Here is a 20,675-nt window from a genome sequence, read left to right as displayed (position 1 = left end):
ACTGTAACTGTTCAACTATATTAAACCAACTCAGTGTATTTCCTGAGATCCTGTAGTCGGTGAAACAGACTGCAAGACTGGTACTTTGAGCTACAGATTTTTACCCAATGAAAGCGGCCAGGTCACTACTAACTCTAGTAAGGCAGCCATCGCAAATCAGAAGGCCATACCCTTACAGGCTGCAAGACTGGTACTTTGAACTACAGATTTTCACTCATTGAAAGCTGCTGTGTACTACTATTCCTAGTGAGGTAGCCATCGCAAATCAAATGGCAAGAGGGCCTTACCCTTAGAGAGTGCAAGGCTGTTACTTTAAAATACAGATTTTTACCCAGTGAAAGATGGCAGTGCACTACTACCCTAGTAGGATAGCCATTGTAAATCAAATAGCCGGAGGACGTTGCCCTTACCCAACACAGAGAGCCGTCTAAGTCCAGCTAACTTGGAAACAATGCCTTTCGGCCAGCTACGTCAAGTATATTTATCAAAGAACCAAAGAAGGAGAAAGAAATTACAGAACTAATGAAATTGAGGAAATCAGTGCGTATGCAAGCAATGGACAAAGGACATATAAACCCTTTTGTGTTGATCGAGAACAAAAACCAATAGTCTGAATTACAAACTTCAAATATAGGGGGAATTTTAGACGGTGATGCTACTTGGCAATTACATACGCATAAAAATAAAATACTGACTGGTAACAGGAACTGAGCCCAAAGGTAATCCACAACGGTTACAAGAAAACTGACCACAGAAAATGCATCATATGGGAGCCCATGTAACAGCCACTCCTTGGCTCGACTTTTACTAGCGTGAAAACCTGGATCTGCATTAATATCCGAGTTGATTGAGTTTGACCCACACAGCAGATCAAACTACAAGCAAGAGTTGCATCCTGTGACAACCACAGACACTTCAATGACATAATATAGTTGTCAAAAACATTGCAGTAGACAATTATTGTTGCAAAAAATTGTTGTATTAAATATTGACATTGCACATCTACACTGTTAACTACAAAATATTGTGGTACTAAATATAGAGATTTTAGTTAGGTGTATATTTGAAAAACTTTATATGAATTTTGGATTTTGGTTTAACACAGAGTTGTGTTTTTTTATAGGGGTGAAGAGGCTTTTGTGTGGATATAGTGTTATAAGAGTATGTAGGAGTGTTTTGTAGAACTGGACAGTGTTTGGATAGGGAATGGAATTGTGGCTTTCTTTGCTGGAAGTGATATATTTGTCCTCGTTGTGTGTTTGGCTGATGATGGGGATATCGCTTGGTGAATGTGTGCAGGTAGGAAAAGGTCAGCATTTTTTACTCTTAAAAACTACCAGCTGAAACTGACAAGTTGCTCTTGTTCTCTCTGCCTTTAGCAGAGAGGCCTTGTGGGGAGGGACAGTAAAGGCTGGTGGTGGAATCACATGAACCCCTCTCAGCCTCTTAGGTTCACCTGTAGGCAAGTGGGTGGCCAGCAACCACGAAATGAGTGCACCTGAAAGAGGTGTGTAGTAAGCTTTCTAATCCACATTTTGTGCCTGGGAGATCAGGTACAGAGAGGTAATGGAGGTAGACAGGAGGAGGAAGTCAAGAAAACTGGTTCAAGCAGCAATAAAGTTAAGTTAATGGCGGACAGAACTGCACAAACTTCACACTTTTTATAATTAATAGAAGCACAGTTTGTCACCAAAAGATGCTGACCTGTAGCTCTAAATGTCTTTTTGATTGTAGCCAAAGGAGTAAAGAGCTACTGGGCAGATAAGCAGGCTCATGTAGTCAGCAGTGGCTTGTGAGTTTTTCTGAGCCTTGTCAGTGGTAGGAAGCTCTTTTGAAATGCTGCAGTGCAATGCATAGATCACCGGTAAGGAGACACCTTTATGTGTAGTGAAAAGATCCTCTTTAAAGTAGATAAATCAATGGGAACTGTATACAACGACCTACAATGTTTGCCAAACCCCACCCAGAACGCCTTAGCCTGCATATAGGGGTATAACTCTCAGAGACATTTTCAATAATGTGATCTTTTGGTTAAATGCCGGGCAAGGTGAATTATGCGTTGTGCTTCTAACTTCATTTGCCATATAATCCTCCACCTGCTGCATCCTCTGCAGATTTTAATTTAAAAAATGGTTTATAGCTCCCACAGATCAAAAGTTGCTACAACACGTGTTGGTGGACAACAGAAGCCTCTTTTGCAAGGCTGACAGGTCTTTCTGTTGTTCATTGCTGTTATTTAGGTGTTAAACCGGTGCTGACATTAAACATTTGCCCAGACAGTGTTAAACTGTGTATAAATGACTAAATAAGGAAGTAACACTATCACAAATCGTGCAAGATTAGGTCGCATAATTTGACATTTCTTGCTGCATAATTTAGTCACCCCTGCCGCATAATTTGGCCCTTCTTTGTTGCCTAGTCCTATTGGCCTTGGTTATATAAAGCAGATTAAGAAATAGTTTGCCTCGGCTGCCTAACTGGTCTGCTGCATCAGCATGCTGGACGCAGAATCTACGTCTGCAGCTCCACAGAGCACAAGGCGAGTAATAATTTCAGATAAACAGAGCACTCAGCATGTGGACTGGGAGATCATAAACGACTTTCTTCATATATTCAGATAAAACGATCATTCATCAATGACTCCAGTAAATCTAATGCTTACCAGGGGCTTTTAAGTATGTCGTTTTGGACATCGAATAATCTTTGATTGTAAAACCACTGGGCTTTTTGATGGTGCAGCTCATGCACTGATGTAGGAATGTGTCTTTGCTGATGTGACTTTTAAGGGCTCCATTTATCTCAGGTACTTGGTGAGGGCAGACACTGCACAATGATGCATTGCTCTGCACCAGACAGTTTCATTTGATTGGTTCTTTGTTTAACGCTCACCATACTATATCATTATATTTTCTGTGTTGTGATTCAACTTGAATTTCCATTAACTGCAAGGTTGCGTCTCGTTTCACCCGGAATAGAAAATTGTCTGTATTGCATGAGCCACGGGTGATAAACAACTATTACAAGGTTGAGTAATCCCTGTAGTAAGCTGCTAAAAAGCTGTTGTGTGTGTGTGTGTGTGGGGGGGGGGGGGGGGGGGACGGGGTTGTAGATGTGTGTATGCGTGTGTGTAATAGTAAATGCACTTCTAGCGCAACGCTATTTTGTGCTATGTGACGTCTTTTTTCCCATTATACAAATTCTATTGAAAAAGAGTACAATAACAATTACAGCGCACATGTTGGAGTACAAAATACGTGAGCAAGTCGCTATCAAAATTAACATACATATCAGTCTAACCCATAGTAGCCTCACCATTTACCCCTGATTTCCTTATGTTTGTGGGGACGATCCCTTGCCACATATATAGTTTCTTTCAGTTTTGCACACCAGTCCCATTGCCTTGCTCCAGGCCATTAGCACCTACGGTGGGTTTGCTGACTTCCCAGCCCAGGCGATGTTTCTCCTTGCGATCTAAATTCCCAGTTCGACCAGTGCACATTCCCCCCTGATTCCTCCCAGATCTTCCATCAAGCCAAGTAGAGCCAAATGTGGTGATGGTCTATTGGACGTTCCAGCACTTGTGAGAGGGAGCGAAAAATGCCCACCCAATAGTTGACTATCACTGGACAGGACCAGACCACGTGAAAGAAGTCTGCAACCTCCTTTCAGCAACGCTAGCAGGAGAGAGTGGAGTGATGGTGTGCCTTCCACAATCATCTTGGGGTCAGACAGGAGGTATGTAAGAACTTAAGTTGAATCAGACGAAACCGGGAGGAGAACGCCAGCTCTCTTGGTGCCATCAGGGCCTCCCTCCCTTCATTCCTTGTCCTGCAGGCAGCCCACCCATGATTCCCATTCAAACCTCACAGGCGCAAACAGATGCGGCTAATACCAAGGCTTTATAAATGGGAGAAATCCCTCCCCACCCCAAATGTCTCATCAGCAATTAGGCCACCAGGGGGCTGAATTCTGGAGCCACTCCAATAGAGTATATATAAGACATCAGTGCATAACTGATTTGTAGGAATTTATAAAATGGAAAATATTGGAGATTAAAATCCTCTTTGAGTTCCTGGAAGGACCGCATGTGGGAACCCTATCATACACTCCCCAACCTAGTGATGACAATGTGATCCCTTCTACTGAACTCCTCTGTTCGTGCTGTCTGTCCCAACCAACTACCTCTCTATGGGGTGGTCTGCAGAGTAATTCTCTTGTACCACCCAGTCCAGGACAACGATGACCTCCATACCTGGAATACTACCCTGGAAATCTCCAAAAGAGAGCACAAAATTGGCGCACCAAAGCGCACATTCATGATTTGTCACATCCCATAAAAGTCACTTCAGTACGAAAAGCAGGGCCCGCCCAGTCTCCTTGGAGCCAGGAGTTAAGGACCACAAGATGCGAGGCACAGTAGTATAGCTGTACATCTGCAGCCACCATACCTGTTGAAAGAGACTTGGTGAGCCCAGAGGTAAGATCGTATTTTGGGGATACTACATGGAAAGTTTTGAGGCACATAGAGAAAGCACAGAAGGACAATCATCTTAAAAATTGCTACCCTGTCGAAGATCTTGAGGGGTAGCAATGCCCACCTCTTGAGTTCCTCCTGCATCTTGACGACCAGGGGGGAGGAGGCAAGATTAAGGGACCAGATGAGGGGCGGTCGCAGAGAAATATATATGCCCAAGTATTGGAATCTCATCTTCTCTGGGTCTGCCAGTTTGTTGTTCCTGCATCTCCAGTTAGGGGCACCAGGAGACAGGAGAGACTCGGGCAAGTTTACTCATAGGCTGGATGCTTGCCCATATAGCTCCAGCATCCAGAAAAGTTATGGCCCCTTGGTCCCAGGATAGACCATAAAAAGCAGCATGTCATCAGTGAAGTGAGCTATGCTATCCTTCAGGTCATCCCCCCACTGGGAAAGCAGCTTTTATAATGCATCATTTACCACCATTTACCTAGCAACACCTTTACAAGGCATCCTTTATCATGCAATGCCTTTACCACACATTGCCTTTACAATGAAATTGTAAGTATACATCAGGAAAGTGAAAGCCTATATATATATTTATTTTTTTCACTGAAAAATAGCAAAGGTTACAGGAGCGTTATAGTTAGGCTCAGATTTTACACACACAAAACCATAGAATTGAGCAGTTATAGTTACCTGAGCTAACAATAATGTACACCCTCAAAATGCACTGCTTATCACCTCACCTATTACATCCCTCATGACATGGTCATGACCTTGCATATTACATCACTCCTGGCATGGTCAGTGACATCACTGAGGACATCTCAAATGACGTCACTGACAACAGTGGACGTAAGACAGGATTATGGGAGATAAGGAAGGTGGTGCATCATCGTCAGCAGCTTGACTATCTGTGGGACCCTTACCACCTGACCAGATGGTTACCATCCCAGCCGTTTCACCAAAACTGCAAACATAGTGGCTCATTGCAGAAAATGCCAAATGCTAGTTGGACTTTGTTGTTGCCGTAGTGTGTGCATTGCGCATGCGCAAGAAGGAAGCGGAGCGCCAAGGACAGCTGAAGATTGCGGACAGCGGAGGGCGCTTTGCTGGAAGCGAGCAAGTGAGCAAATGAGCAGCGGGTGACAAGCCGAGAGGCTTATTCTGCGTGAGAAAACGGCGCTGAGGTAAAGAGGAGCTCGGGGCCCGTGTGCTCGTTGGAGTGCGCCTCAAACAGAATCGGTGCCAAATACCCTCCGCCTGTCACGCAGCTGCCTTGTTAAGGTCTTGCTAGTCTCTTGGGAATTTACAGACACAGGCAGGCAGAACCTCGCATAAAAATCAGGAATCAAGCAAAAGCTCCCACGCCTCTGCCGGAGTCCATTTGAGTTACGGAAAGGAAGAGGGGGGGGGGTTAAGGAAGTAGGAGCTTAGCTTTGGGTGAGTCTTTGGAGTGACTTTGCAGCCTCAAATATAACCCTAAAAGTAAAGTTCTGAGTGGAGAGAGAAGCTATAACCCTACAAAAAGAGAAACGGAAAAGGGCACAGGCAAGAGCGCAAGCACAAGAAGAGGCACAACAGAGGTAAGTGAAAAACTAGTTTGTTCTAATTTAATAATTTATGAAATTCGACTCTGTCCAGAAGTGTTGAGTGAAACACAGAGGGAGTAAAATGGCGCCACGGAAAAATAAAAGCACATTAGGAAATACAAAGACAGTAGAACTGAATGGGGGTAATCAACAGGTTGCCCAGGAGAGCCCTTCTCCCCGGGGGGTAAAGGAAAAATCAAAGCGCTCCTAAAAATTAAAAGGAAAAACTCCCAAGGCTCCCAAGGAAGTGCAACATGGAGGAAGTAAGGGGAGCATAGCATCTAGTACAATTAAGGAGTTTGTGGGAAAGCACTTTAAACAGGTTTTTTCTCGTGCAAAAACTACAGAAACGGAAGAAGTGGAGGAAACATGGAAAGAGGGATCCTCCCTAATATTCGATGGACATTTGGTAAACTCCACAGATCTGGCTAACCTATCAGTCCAGTCCTTGATAGGACAGAAGGGGATAATAATGTCACAGAGACTTTCTTCCTCCCCAAGATTAATTCAACAGGTGTCGGAAGAGGAAGAAGAAGATAGTCTGGCCCTTAATCACTGTGACGATTCTGCCCAGAACCCAGACGGTTGTCCAGTTGGATTTGTAAAGAAGGTTTTGGGGGGAGCCAATGACCAGGAAGGCCAGGACAAAAGTAGTGACACAAATGGTGAAAATCGGTCACTGGATGTAAACTTGGAAGTTTCAGAATCCCCAGCAGTTTCAATGTTAGAAATGATGTTAATGGTGCAAAAATCGCTACAAGGACTGTTAGAAATAACAATGCTAAACCACGATGTCCTGAAAAGTCAAAAAATGTACCTCTCTAAAATTGAGGGAGAATTACAGGGCATTAGAGGTCAAATGCCTTCAATGTTAAGACCTGTCTTAGACCCGGTGGTTACGGGTCAAGGGAGGGAGGCGGAAGGTAGATTAGTTGATCCCCCATTTGTATGCCAGGTTGATGAAGCTCATATTGATGGCCATGAAGTTTATGTGTCAAGATGGCCAATGTTGGTAAAAAGGAGAGGTGAATATATGCATTATGGCCACTCTAAACTAATAGGAGGCTCAGGTAGTGATGCACAAAGAAAGTTTAATTTAAGAGCGACGAAAAAAAGAAAGGGAAGGAAGGAGTCATTAGAAGTGGAAACACATAAGCTTAAGCCTCAATCGAATAAAACTACGAGGGATCAGAAAGGAATAGATTCTGAGAAATGGGCCAGCTTCCCAGCAAAAAAAGAGAAGTATAATAGGAAGCAAATCCATCAGGATAATGAGAGAAAAAATAAAAGTCACGTAGCCTCAAAACTAGCAAAGACACAGGCCCGTATGCCCTACATCAAAAATAAAAGTAACGTAAACCGGGAAAGTAGCCCGGAAGTGATACCTAGATTAAACATACAACACTATCAGGGCGTTACAAAGTCAGAAGAAGTGGTTGACAGAGGGAATAAGTGGCTTTATTTTGAACACGTAAAATTGGGAAGGGGTGGCCAAAAATTTAAAAAGAGTGGGTATTTAAATAGAGCACACCTACTCAATGTTTTTGCCCATTGCCCACATCTAAATGGAATAGGTTCACGAGATCTAAGAAAGGTGGGATTCCAAACAATTGAGGATGGCAAGGAGGTCAGGCTTGGTGACGCCCACAATAGAAAATGCAGAGCAAGAAATCTGTAAAGAGGGGATTCGACTAGTGCCCAAAGAAGAATTAGCACTAGTGTTTAAGGTGCTCCAGCAGAAACCTTTCCTAAGGTACCATGCGGGGCTAGGCAAGAGGCAGGTGAAGCTCCCAGGAAAGGAAATAGAGGAAGGGAGAGAAAACTTTAACATAGTAATAGACAATTCAGATATGCTGGAGGCATGGAAGAATTGTAGTAATACTTCCAGCCTAGCAGGACCCTCATATAGTTACAGGGAGGATTCCGTAATGAATGGGCCTTTAAGCGATGTAGAATAGGCAATGGGGCCGCCACAGAGCACACAATTGGTCTCTTGGAACATAAATGGACTTGGAACACATCTAAAACGTGAAGCTGTGAAAGAACTTGCAAAAAAGAATGAAATAATCTGCATACAAGAGACCTGGCTCTGTGGTGTACCCCTAGTAGTGGAAGGGTTTCGACAAGTCCACGGCGCAGCTTTAAAATCGAACTCTGGGCACCCTGCAGGTAGCTTGTTGACTATGATATCAACAACTTTAACAACTAAAACCATTTTGATATCTGTAAAGTGTAAGTGGCTTTTAGCAAGCAGAATTCAAACCACATTCGCTGATAAGAAATATAAATTTATGCTGATCCTAAATGTGTATATGCAATGGAACTCAACGAAGGAATATGCGGTCAAATTGTTACATTTTACAAATGATATGGATGCACTTTGTGATAAGTATGGAAATGACCTGATTGTGTTAATGGAAGATTTTAACCATAAACTTAATCCAAAATTGTCTGATCAATGGTACTCAGAAATTCTAGAGGCATAGGATATAAAAAATGCTGAGTTTATGGAAACAAAAACCTCTACTGATGCGGTGGAATTGGGTAATTATTTATCAAATAAAAGTTTCTTTTGTCTAAATGGAAGGGTAGCCCAAGACCAGCCGGCAAAGAAAACTTTTAAATATGGGGCACATAATTGCCCAATAGACTATGTGTTTATGCCGGCATGGAATTTCGAATTAGTGAAATATTTTAGCATTAATCCCATGGAATGTAGTGATCACAATTTAATAAAGTTAGAATTGGGAATAGCACAACACATGGTTTGCGACAGAGTTATCTGGCAAGAGACTGAGTATCCGAAACGGATGACCACTAGGTTATCTGAAAAATCTATCGAGAAGTTAGCAAGCCTGCAACACAAGGTTCAGTTAGGCAGCTTGAGGGGCCAAGACCTATCCTGATTTGTGGAAAAAATAAAACAAGTAGTGGAAAGTATAAGTATAGAATTAAGACCCCCTGCAAATGACCAGAATAAGAAAGGAAGTACCCAAAGTTAGAAAGGAGCATGGTTCAATCAGGATAGTTTAATGAAAAAAAGAGAAATTAGGAGAGAAGAGCGTAGCCTACGTAAAAAATGTGTGCGAGCAAAGGCGGAAAACCTAGTAAAAATAAAGAGAGAATATAATATGGTAATCCGCAATGCAAAAAGGATCCATAAAGAATCTTGCTGGGGCAAATTGTTGGAAACCATTGAAACTAAGAACCTAAGGCAATTCTGGAAGCTAATACAGCCAGCTAGGGAACCTTTGATTGCCCCAATGACTTGTGTAGTGGAGGAAGATGCATGGGCTGCGTATATTCAGAAATTGTATGCCCCGGGGAGGATGTATGATAATTTGGTACCTAAGCTGTGGAGAGATCTAGTAGAGGATCTCAAACATGATTGCTCAGTAACAAACGTCCTTAAGATAATTAGGACATTAAATTTAACAAGAGCGGCGGGCCCGGACGATATGCCTGCCCTGATATTAAATTCAAACCAGCTCTGGTGGGCGGAATTCTTCTCAAAAATGTTTACTTTAATACTAGAGCAAGGGGTATTACCTGCTAACTGGAAGGGTGCAATAATAAGGCCATTGCTCAAGAAAGGGGATGTATATGCCCCTAGAAATTACAGGCTAATTAACCTATTAGATATAGGAGAAAAGATTTTTGCTAAGATGATACTCGGGAAGCTAAAAGCGTGGGCGGAACTTTGGTCAATCGTGCCAGTGGAAAAGGGTGGGTTGAAAGAAGGCCAGTCCACGATTGATCATTGTTTTGCCCTGTGGGCTTTAGCTAGGAAATCGATTGAACAAAACGGCAAATTATGTTGCTGTTTCGTCGATTTTCGAGCGGCTTTCGATTCAGTAGACAGAAGTAGCCTTTGGGAAGTGCTAGAAAACTATGCATTGCCGGAGGGCATATTGAATATTTTAAAAGAATTACATAGTGCCAATTGGGCGAAGGTCATTAGAGATTCAAAGGGCTCATTAATGCAGAAAATCCCTGTAAAGAACGGCTTGAGACAAGGGTGCGTCCTGGCACCCTTGCTCTTTTCAATCTTCCTAGCAGATCTTCCTGTGGTTTTGGAAGTTGATAAGAGTGCGAGCCCGCGCATGAATAGTAATAAAGTTTCATGCCTTTATATGCTGATGATATAGTGATCGTGGACCAAACCAAAATGGGCCTCCAAAGGAAATTAAACACCTTTAAAACGTACTGTGATAAAAAGTTTCTAACTGTAAATATGGAGAAAACAAAGATCCTATGTTTTGGGAAGAGGGTAAAAAATTTTGATTGGTTCTTAGGTTTAGACAAATTAGAGGTAGTAAGTGAATATAAATATCTAGGCCTTTGGTTTGACAGTGCATTAAAGTGGAATACCCACGTGGCGGCACAAACTTCAAAGGCGTCCTCATCCGTCTGTGGATTGAAAAAATTTAAGAAGGACTATGGTGACATGTCTCACAGACCGCTACTAAGGGCATTTGAAGCTATGATACCCCCACAAGTTCTCTACGGTGCTGAAGTGCTCTATCTGAGTGGTAAAAGGGGGTGGGACCGGGAGGAAGGAAAGATAATTACAATGCTGTTGTCTCTACCTAACGGTTCTATGTTGCAAGCTATTAGATTGGAGGTAGAGCACAAATGTCATTGCTAAGATTCTGGAACTGCCTGGCGCCCGGTGGTGAACAGAAGGTCTCAATTTGGTGCAGAAAGGAAATACAAGCAAGCAGCTTACATTGGGCACGGGAAGTGAGGAAAACCCTCCAGTTAGTAGCTGCGCAATTAAAATTGACCCTGGAACAACCTTCATTGGATTTAGTTTTTACCAAGAAAATGCTTAGTGACTGAGGGCACAAATATTCCAGATCACAAGACTTGGAGTACCTGAAGTTAAAAAACTCAGTGAATTGGGTAAGGAATGAATGGGAAAAGGAGGTCCGGTTTCCATATCTGGATGTGTTACCCAGTAAATGGTCAAGGTACGAAATCATGAAGGTTCGGGTAGGCTTAAACTCATGGAAGATCGATAGTAAATTAAAAGTAGCCTTGATCCAACCAGATGGTATTTGTAAATGTGGCCTAGGTGTAAATAATGATATTTTACATATACTACTGGACTGTACATTGATTTTAGCTGTGCGTAAAATGTTTTTACGTCCAACATCTTTAAAGTACAAGGTGAACACACGGGCGGAGGCTGTTACTCTCCTCACAGAAATGTCGTTTTTGGATCTCACAATTGCGTTGGGGACATTTTTGAAAGCAACAAGAGAAGCTGTAATGGAGGCATCCAAGGAGATTGGGAAATTTTAAGACATTAAGATTTTAAAATACACAGTATGTCAATTTAGTGTTTTTATGGTTTTAAATGTGTATAGAGTGTTAAAATGAATTATGATGTAAAATTTCTATTGCTAAGTGGATCCATGGTTCTGTGTATGGTTTATAGACTATTGTCTAAATGAACTTTGTTTTTACTACTTACAGTTGCACTAAAATGTCATCTGTTGCCCAGTTTATGGATGCTGTCAACAAACATAATTGTTCATTTTTGTTTTACCTCACCATTCCACCTTCCATTCCTTTTTAAACACAAGTAGATATCTGAAAAGAATCAATGCAACTTTACATTACATAGTATTGGATTACATACTATTAGCGAGTAGCTACATAAGTGGTTATGTCAGTGTATAAGAGGCTGTGTAAGTATCTGAGTATGGGTGTATAAGTGGGTATATTAGTGGCTGTACGGGTGGGAGACTGGGTGTGTGAGTAGTTAAGTGGATATGTGTGTGCATGTATCAGTGCCTCTATGGATGTGTCACTTGATGTGTAAGTAGATGGGTGGATGTATGACTGGGTGTGTTAGTGACTGTATGAGTGTCTAAATGGTATGTAAGTGGCTGTATGGATTGGTAACTGGCTGTGTTAGTGGTTGTTTGAGTGAGTAACTGTGTGTGTCAGTGGCTCTGTTAGTAGTGGATACATAAGTGATGTGTGGATGTGTGAGTGGATGGGTAAGTGCCTCTGTCGCTGTCTGACTTGGTATGTGTGTGGCTGGATGCTTTTGTAAATATGTATTGAGTGGCTGTATGTGTGGGTGACTGGGTGTATAACTGGGTTTATGGGTGTGTAAGTGTGCGTCTAACTGTTGGGTATATGAATGGCTGTATAGGAATGTGAGTGGGTATGAGTCTGCGTGGGTTTGTGAATTGCTATGTAAACAGAAGTATAGGTTAATAAATGGGTGTGTGAATGGTTTTATGGGTGTGTGAGTGTGTCAGTCAATGGCTATATGAGTGGTGGGTACATAGGTATTTTTGTGGATGTGTAACTGGGTGTGTAAGTTCCTGTCTGACTGTGTAAGTGGGTGAAAATTACATAGTAATAAATTACATACTATAATCAACCACCCTCATCTAATTTCAAAACATTCATTCATACTGGCTTAACAAAATAACTACGTTTCCAGTATAGCAATTCCTCTTCCTCCTTTGCTGCTCTCTATATTTTTAGTTAATGTTCTCATCTAACCTTCCTTTTATTTTGCCTTTTACTGTAGTGTCTAGAAGCTACACATTTCGTTCAGCTTATGTACACTCACAATTCTTTTAAGAATATACCATTGTATAGTACAACCTATTTAACATACCTGTAAAATCTCTTTGCTGTTGTCCAACTGTTATTGTAATATCTTTTAATATCTGTTTTCCATTGCATATATCAAGTCAGAAATGTGGCCATCCTCCTTCACTCTCAGTACAAAAGTACAAGTAATGGCTACCCTTCCACTGTACTTTCACTCATACTCGTGTACTTACCAAATCACTTCCTTGCATCTTTTATTTTTCTTATACCACTTCCAAATGGTAAATTTTTGTTAACCCTTTTCTTGTATCCAGTAAAAACCCCAATTTGATAGGTTTTTGCAGTTTTGCTGATCTGCCACAAGACTCAGCACAAGCCCCGTGTGGTCTGAAGTGGATCCACAGATCCACATGACTGCCCTCAAAAGCATTCAACAATCTGCTGTTAATGCTTTTCATTCATATTCTATTTTGTAAAATATTGTCAATTACAAGACATACACTCCCTACTCTGCTTGTTTTTGTACACCAGTCTGCTTTTCAGTCTCACACTGCAGTCACTTTTATTCCCTTCCCTGACACTCTTTTAGATCTGTTTCCATAGTAACCATGTTTCAATAGTCTCTTTTTTATTTTTACAAAGCCAATCACAGACAGTAACTTTTTTTCTTAAAGTCACTACGTAATTTTAGTTCCCTGCACATCTCCAATCAGGTCTGTTCTTTTATATTTTAGTTGCTGTCCTACATTGTAAATGCCTTTCTTCTTCAAAACGGCTGCATTCTGCTTTAGCCTTTTCCTATGTGCTGCTCCTGCTTGTCTCCAAAATGGTCAGAGCATGCTAGAAATAGTGGCATTGATAGGTGCCTAGGTTTACCTGATGTAGACATTACTGGGGTTAGCCAGAGAGAGTTAAAGTGGCATCAAAAGCTGACTGTGGTTGAAAGCATTGTGGATTGCAGCACCTCCAGAGGGGGGCACTCCGGATGCAGCAGTGAATCCGCAGATACTCAGGTGCGCCCAAAAACCTTTCCCCACCATTTCTTCCCCATGTGGGGTCCCTTACAGACCCTCCTTAGTCCATTAGGGTAAGGGCATTGTAAGGGTTTAGTGGCGGGTAGGAGTATAATGTGGTATAGGGTTTTGGGTTGGGTAAGGGTAAGGGTATTTTTGGGCATTCAGTGGTGCACTACTAGTTGGGGGATAACATCCCCTTGGCTTCTGAGTGTCCTTGGGGGCCAACTACCTCTCCTGTTACCTCTAGTAAGTCCCACACAGCAGGATTGCTGGGAGGATGTCAAAGGCCATGCCCCCTTTCTTCACCACTCTACAAAAGCTCCTCCTGGTGCACAACTGGTTGGTGAATGGAGTGCCCTTGGCTGCTGAGGGTCCCTTGGGAACCAACTACCCCTACTGCTACCTCCAGTAAGTCCCACCACTCTGCAAAAGTTACTACTAGTTAAAAAAATAGAAATGAACTTAAAAAAAAGATTACAGGGACGTTATAGTTAGGAAATAGAATTTGAAAAAACAGAAATTCACTTAAAAAAACAAAGGTTACAGGAACATTATCGTTAGGAAATAGAATTTGAAAACTCTTAGAAATTCACTTCAAAAACCAAAGATTACAGGGACGTTATAGTTAGGAAATAGAATTTAAAAATACCTTAGAAATTCACTGAAAAAACTATGAAAACAAAGCTAACAGGCATTGCTTATCACCTCACATATAACATCACTCAAGACATGGTCAGTGCAATGACTGAAGACATCGCAAATGATATCACTGATGACATCATCAAATGAGAGTTTATGGATGTTAAACATATATACTTCTACAAAAGTTAAATTAGTATACTAGGTGCACTACTACTGAGTGATACTCTTCGAACATATATTATGTGAGTTGCTGTGTGACTGTATATATCCTTATGAGTGTGTGAGTTACTGTATGGGTGTATAAGTGGGTTTGTGAGTAGCTGTGTTGGTGAGTGAGATGCTGGATTGGTGAGTAAGTGGTTGTGTCAGTGGTTGTATTGGTGAGTGAGTGGCGGTGTGAGTGGTTCTATGAGTGGATAAGTGGGCGTGTAGTGACTGTATGGGTGGCTGAGTTTCTGAATGGCTGTATGAGTGAGTTACTGGGTGTATAAGTGGCTGTATGGGTGAGCAAGTGGCTGTTTGCTTAAGTGAGCTGGTGTGTGAGTGCCTGTATTGGAGAGTAAGTGTGTGAATGACGGTATGGGCAAACGAGTGCTTGCATGAATGTGTGTATGGATATGTAAGTGGTTCTGTGGGTGTGTGAGTGAGTGTGTGAGTGAGTGCTCAATGAGTGAGTGGTTGTATGAGTGGCTGTAGGGGTGAGTGAATGGTTGTGTGAGTGGCCGTGTGAGCGAGTGGGTATGTGAGTGGCTCTATGGAAGAGTGAGTGGGTGTGTGACTACTGATATGGATCTTTGAAAGGGTATGTGAGTGGTTGTTTGGTTTTGTAAGTGGGCATACGAGAGGTTGTATGGGGTGTAAGTGAGTGTGTGAGTTCTTCTGTGGATGATGACATCAGTGATGTCATTTGAGATTTAATCAGTGCAGTCTCTGACCATATCATGAGTGATGTAACACATGAGGTTGTAAGCAGTATATTGCAGAGGCATGAGATATAGTTAGCTCAGGTAACCATAACAGCTGAATTTCAATTGTTTTGAGAAATCCAAGCCTAAATAGAACGTCCCTGGAACCTTCATTTTTTCAATGAATATATATATATATATATTATTGCTGCCGCAGCAATGTCGAAAAGAAGCCACGCCACTCCAACGCTCGTAATGGGCCAAAAAACAGTTTATTTGCGCTCAAGCCACCAGATCCTACGCGTTTAGGGCATCCGCCATTGTTCACAGATCGTTTGTCAGTAAAATCTCAACAGCTTAAATACAAAAGTTTTCTCCCGGGCATTTTTTTCACAACCATGTGATGATAGACATTAAAGACACACTACACATCTTAGGCTGAGCAGTCTTTCTTCTCCAAATTCAGTGCCATATAGAGCCATTACATGAATATTATACCAGCATAAATGCATAATCATGTTAAAATCACAATGATATTACAATTTATTTTATGGATTAAAAAAAATAAATACGTTTTAGTTTATAAAAATATATTATGAATTTCTATAAAAAACACGCAACAGAGACAATGTGAAAATATCGCAACCAGCAAATTTGTTTCAATAGTCAATGACTAGAATTTGTAAACTAAACACTCTGTGCACAAAGAATTATTTGTACATACTCCACCGGAGCTAAGACCTGTTGTATATGCATATTTGTGTGCTGTCTCTATTCTGTTAGATAAGAAACTCATCTAATATCAGCATAAATGCTCTATAAATCCATCCTAATTTTGTATTCTGTTTAGAAATGCTTATATGGTCACTGAAATAAATCGCATAGTACGAAAAAGTGTTGCCACTGCTCGTCATCATGCCCCCTTTGTCTGTGTCAATGCTAACGTGCTATAATAAACCCAAAATCATGAGTACACCCAAAAGGAAAAAAGAATGGAAAAAATCCTAAATGGTATTCTTCCAATATGAATGGTGAGTGAAAGAAGAACTCTTACCCAATTCCAAACATGTGTGCCGAAAAATAAAGAGATGAAATTAAACATGTATTTCATTCAGAGACTTCAAGAAAGGGAAGGGGGGCGGGTAATGGCAGGAAAGCTTTAAACTAAATACATCTTAGTCAACAAATAACTTTACAGGAATACATGAAGGTCTTCAGTCGTATTTAGACCGTTAGGAAAACGACTGTCCAGCTCAAGGATAAACTGGGATTCCAGTCTCCTCAGCATTAGATCCTTGTCTCCTCCTCTGATAGGTTTAGGTATGGAGGCTATGACATAGTATGTCAGGCATTCAAGGTTGTTGTGGTGAATAGCCTTAAAATGTCGAGCCACGGGTATGAGCTATCGTTGTTAACGATAGCTCGCAGGTGTTGCAGTATTCTGACATGCACCTGTTGGCGTGTGCTGCCAACATATCTTAAGCCACAGGTGCATGTCAGAACATAGACTGCAAACTCGGTTTTGCAGCTATGTTTGCCCTTAATTTCCACTAGATCAGGTCTGAAGGGTGTGGGGTACTTGGTGGTGTTCACCCCAAATTTACAGGCTCTGCAGCTAGAACAACGGATGAAGCCAGGCTTAACCATCCAATTGTCTTTTTTGATGACTTCAGGGAAATCTCTGCTCAGCTGGGGTTCTCAAGCTAAGACCTTTCCTGTATGTAATGTTGGGTCCTGCTGCTATTCTGGGTGCCAATACCAAATCAGTTTTTAAAACCGGCCACCTTTGTTTAATAATAGACCGAATTTTACGTTCCTGTCTATTAAATGTCAATATCAGTCTAGGTGCACTGATGTCTGAATCTGATGCTTTCTCCATCATGGATTCTGAAATGGGTGTATTAGAGTTTGACAAGAGAGAATCTCTGGGTCTACTCTTAGCTTTCTCAATCGATTGCTTCAAGACAGATTCTTTATATCCCCTCCCTCGAAATCTATTTAGGGCTTCTGCAGCACAAAGTTCATAATCTTCATCAGTGCTGCAGATTCGTTTGAGCCTTAATAGCTCACCGAAAGGGATATTGTCGATGGTGTGTCGGGGGTGAGAGCTGCTGGCATGGAGTGTACTGTTACCCGCAGTGCTCTTACGATGTAATTTGGTGAATAATTTGTCATTTTTAACAAATATCTTGACATCAAGAAAGTCTGCCTCTGCCTGACTGATGTGTGATGTAAAGTGTAGATTTTCGTTATTGACATTGAGTGATTTTATAAAGTTTTCTGCACTCGTATGATCCCCCTCCACACCAAAAAGACATCGTCTATAAATCGCATCCAGTACATTCCATTGTTCGCCATAATATCTCTGTAGGTGATGTTGAGTACCCGCTCCTCCCACCAGCCCACGTGTAAACACGCGTAGCTGGGGGAGAAGCAGGCACCCATCGCCACCCCTCTCTGTTGCAGATATATTTCCTTACCAAACATAAAGTAATTATGATGCAAACACCAATTTGTCAGTTCTATCAGCATCTTATTATGTTTGTAGCAACTGATGGATCTAGTTCCTAAGAAGTGTTCAAGCGCTCTAAGCCCAGTTTGATGATTAATGCTGGTATAGAGTGATTCTATGTCTAAGGTGATTAATAGCAGATCATCACTCCAAGGAACATTCCTGATCTTATTAAGAAAGTGGCCAGTATCCTTAATGTAAGTTGGCAATGCTTGCACCAAACTTTGAAGGAAGTAATCAATATATTCCCCAATATGCTCAGCCACACTGGAGATAGCAGAGATGATGGGCCTGCCAGGAGTAGGACTCACCACCTTGTGCACCTTAGGTAAAAGATATAATTTGGGTAGCACTGGATTTTCAACATTTAAAAAATCAAATTCCTGTTTGGACAACATATTTTCCCTTTTCCATTTAAACAATAGTTTTTTAAGGGCCTCTTTTGATTCGTTATACAATCTCATGGTAGTTCTCATGTAGCAGGTCCCATTGTTTAATTGCACCATCGCTTCATCAAAATAGTCTTTTTGTGGCCAAATCACGACGTTGCCGCCTTTATCTGCCATGGTGACTATGATGCTTTGGTCCTTGCTTAACTTGTTTACCAGAGTTGTGTAAGCCTGTTCTCTATTGCTTCTGTATCTCTTTCTGTGTTTCACTTTGTGGTAAAGTTGTTTCAAATCTTCAATAACCACATCGTGAAATGTGTCAATTGAGTCACGGGGCATATTTGGGATGAAACTTGATTTTGGTTTGAATGGACTTAAATTCATTCCTACCTGTGGTATTTGTGCTGTACGAAGTTCATCCTGTGTTAGCACATCTTCAGCAACCGGCGCATCATTCCTTGCCAATTGATGTACAGTCAAAAAAGCTCTGGTGTCTCCAGCCGGGACGTTGAGCGAGCTTGAGGTTGATGCAATTTCAGGTTGCTTTGAAAGATTGTTTTTTATGCCCTCCTTGATGTTGAAAAACTTCATAAGTTTTAACTTGCGAATATAAAGAAAGATGTCTACACGTGTTTTGGTGTAGCTGAAGTCGGAAACAGGGCAATAAGTGAGTCCCAAACTTAGAAGCTGTTTTTCTGCTTCAGTAAGTACAATGGTGGATAAATTAATGATTACGTTGTCCGTTACTTCTTTTTTCGCCAGTATTGCCTCTTTGGCTTTTTTGGTGATTTTTTGCTTTTTGCGGCGCTCCCTTCGGCGTTTGTTTGCCCTTGCTCGTTTTTATTGCTTTGCGGCTGCTGTCTCTGGTTTCTGGGTCTCAATGTTTGCAGCCGGTCTGAGCATAAAAAATCAATCTCCGCCCCGAGATTCAAAATCACTGTTTGTGTGTCCATTGACTTATCTGCTCTCCCAAGACGAACCGAGGTGAGGGACTCATTATCGCTGTTTTCAGATACCACACCAGTGCCTGCCGAGGTGGAGGCAGCCACTGGGGTCTCAGTAGAGGAAGCAGGTTTCTTTGATGCCTGTTGTGCCAATCTTGTCCTCTTTGCATTCTCGTACTTTTTGGCAAATGTGAAAATTCGCCCTTGGGCATAATCCTCCTTATCACGGGCGAATTTATATATTTTGCGATTTTTGATTTTCTCCTCTTGTTGTTTCAGACGGTCGTCAATTTCTTTCCGTAGCTTCCCAATTAAGTCATTGGGTTCAAACGTGCAAAGCAGTTCATTTATGCCCTCTATTTCCTTCATTAGGGCTTCTCTGTCAATCACAGCGTATTTAACAAGTACCTGTATCAATTTGCTGGAGGACTCAAGATTGGTTTGCCCCCATTCCCTTAGCATATCCGGATTAGGATTTTCATAGCGTGGAGCTAGGAGAATGCGAAGACCGCGGGGCACCCGCCCCTCCTCCAGGTACTTAGTAAGGGATTTATGTTCCCACCATTTGGTGAGTTCTTGCCGCATGCATTTTTCGAGGCGTTTCATGGCAGCTCTGATTTTATCTTCGTCGGTATTTTCAGCGGTATTGGGCGCGGCTTTATTGGCTCCCTGTTTGTTGACTACATTAGTATATATATACACACACATATACATATATATGTATAAGCATGTGCATATATATATGTGTGTGTATATATATATATATATATATGCATATATATATATGTATGTATATATATATATATATATATATATATATATATATATATATATATATATATATATATATATATATATATATATATATATATATATATATATATATATATCTATATATATGAACAAAAACTCCTTCTTCCGAATGAGCAGAGACCACGCAGGGGAACACTTTGGAGGCACACTTTATTTCGTATTTGGCGAATGCATTTCGGCATTAGGATCAGCCTTCATCAGCGCCCAAGTCTCCAGGTAGCTTCTAAACACACGGACTGAATTCTGCCTCCCTCTTATTGGTAGAGGGTCCGCCCCGCCTCCCTGATGTCATCTGCTCACTTGTAGTCAGTCCACAGAATGTTCGTGAACTCCAACACCCAGGATACCTCTGAAAGTTCCCAGGTAAGTGCTGCATGGGGGGATATACACAACACAGTGCAACGCGGAAATGTCTCAGCAGTTCATGTGTTTTTAAAGCAAAAGTCCTGTTTGTTAACGGAAAAAAGCGCACCTCCTCGGGTCCCCAAACTGCCTCACCGTAGACCTCGGGATTCCATTCGGTAGGGGAAACTCTGACTGTGCATGTCACCCAATGCGCGACTGTACAACCGCGCTACTACCTTCATTCTTCCCCAAAGTCCATGGTGGGTTCCTGACCTTCCAATAACTCGGAAAACAAACAGCTGCGGAGGCAGCAGAGCCAGTGATGTCAGGAACCAGCTTGCGAGGCAGGGGTCTCTGTAACGTGTAGCTGGCTGACACGTAAAACATGAACAAAAACTCCTTCTTCCGAATGAGCATAGACCACGCAGGGGAACACTTTGGAGGCACACTTTATTTCG

The sequence above is a fragment of the Lissotriton vulgaris genome, chromosome 3_1, assembly GCF_964263255.1.
Source record: "Lissotriton vulgaris chromosome 3_1, aLisVul1.2, whole genome shotgun sequence".
Lineage (NCBI taxonomy): Eukaryota > Metazoa > Chordata > Amphibia > Caudata > Salamandridae > Lissotriton > Lissotriton vulgaris.
This window is presented reverse-complemented; position numbering follows the sequence as displayed.